Source organism: Berghia stephanieae, chromosome 15 (assembly GCF_034508935.2).
Source record: "Berghia stephanieae isolate SIO BIC M18660-M18661 chromosome 15, UCSD_Bste_1.3, whole genome shotgun sequence".
NCBI lineage: Eukaryota > Metazoa > Mollusca > Gastropoda > Nudibranchia > Aeolidiidae > Berghia > Berghia stephanieae.
In genome coordinates, this window is record NC_088374.1 from 22,410,041 (window position 1) to 22,412,096 (window position 2,056).

Consider the following 2,056-nt stretch of genomic DNA (forward strand, 5'->3'; position numbering starts at 1 on the left):
AGGGTTTCGATGGTGTGGTAAACAGTTATAGTTTGTAGGAAGTAGGTAAGGGCATGGTCGACTGTTTAAAAAATAAATAAATGTCCTTCCACTTTGAAATTGCACGATGCCCATGAACTCCTGCTGGTAGATATGGATATGGATATGTTTGCTTTTGTTTTTAAGGGTTTTACGGCGCTTGCAACACATTTAGGTTATATCAGTGCCAGTAAAAAGGAAGAAAATGGGATAGTAATAAGTTCTAGAATTACAAATAAAGCACCCCAAAAGAAAGGTAAGACATAGGGGAACTGGTTCAAATAGGGATCAGATGTAGAATCCAAGAGCATACCATCAATATACTTCGTTTGAGATCACCAACAAAGAGGAATACACTCAAATGCTTACACTATACATTCAAAATAACAAATATAATAATACATAACAGAGAGATGATTTTCAAGGGAAAAAAAACAATAACTATGCATTTGACTGTTCCCTCCCAGCCAGGGCCAGGACAAAACCAAGTAATCTCATTTCAAGACAAAGACAGAAAGCATGTTGGGAAACAGACATAGGGGGATAGAAGACACAGTATGTACCTCCCTGCCCACTATGAGAGGTCAGGATCCTCACCCAGACATAGGGGGATAGAAGACACAGTATGTACCTCCCTGCCCACTATGGGAGGCCAGGGATATGGATCAGTCGTCGAACAAAAGTCTGACGTTAACAGAAATCAACCAAATTGTCGAAAATGAGCAAATAAATTGGGGGCGAGCGGGATTGCATAGGAAGTAATTAAAAAGAAAAAGACTTTTAAAAAACCCAAAAGGAATATGCTTTGGTGGGGCTCGAACTTGGGACCCCGGTGTTATTATGTATTGCTTTGACCACTTGGTTACATTCACCCCTTGGCCATTGAGAGAGAGAGAGAGAGAGAGAGAGAGAGAGAGAGAGAGAGAGAGAAAGAGAGGAGAGAGAGAGAAGAGAGAGAAAGAGAGAGAAAAGAGAGGAGAGAAAGAGAGAGAGAAAGAGAGAAGAGAGAGAGAAGAAGAGAGAGAAGAGAGAGAGAAGAGAGAGGGAAAGAGAAAGAGAGAGAAAGAGAAAGAGAAGAGAGAGAGAGAGAAAGAGAGAGAAGAGAGAGAGAGAAAAGAGAGAGAGAGAGAAGAGAGAGAGAGAGAGAGAGAAAGAAGAGAGAGAGAGAGAGAGAGAAGAGAGAGAGAGAGAGAGAGAGAGAGAAGAAGAGAAGAGAGACGAGTAGAGAGAGAGGATGAGAGAAGGATAAAATTACGAGTTCAAATGTACGTTTATAGCGACACCTAGTTCTACGCATGCACGGTCCGATAGCAGTACAACACAATGGATAAATAAAGCCAAGTAAAACAACTATATATACATTTTACATATTATATATATATAATATATATATATATATATTATTATATATAATATATATATATTAGATAGATATAGATAGTTCGAAGATGACGTCACTCAGGCCTTTGTTATTGTTTTTGCCATCCGCGTTTGTGAGTTGTTCTCACAAAACTATATTAACCAGACTATAAAAGTTCATGGTTACACAGTGTTTGTGTGTAGATCCGTTATACTTCCGGATGGCAATGTTGTGAACTCCTTGGCCAAGCGCATTTACTATCTATCTATCTATCTATCTATTATATATATATATATATATATATATATATATATATATATATATATATATATATATATATATTTTATATATATAAACGTTGCCGTACTTCAAAAAAAAAAAAAAAATATAGATGAAATAAAACGCATAGTATAGTATCTAAAACGCCAGCCACATATTTGTGGCTCATATAAATCGATCGATATTTGAAGGAGGAGTTCTCTGGTCAAAATTTAAAATATAAGTGTTAATTTTTTATTTTTTTTTTCCAGAAGATCGCAGGTTGAGTGAGTTAACGGCGCTGCCCTACTGTAGAAAAAGACAAACAAACAAACAAAAACTATATATAAAAAAATAAAAAAATAAAGGAAAAAGAAAAAAACCCTCAAACCGAGGATCTTCTGAACACATCGCCAAGTC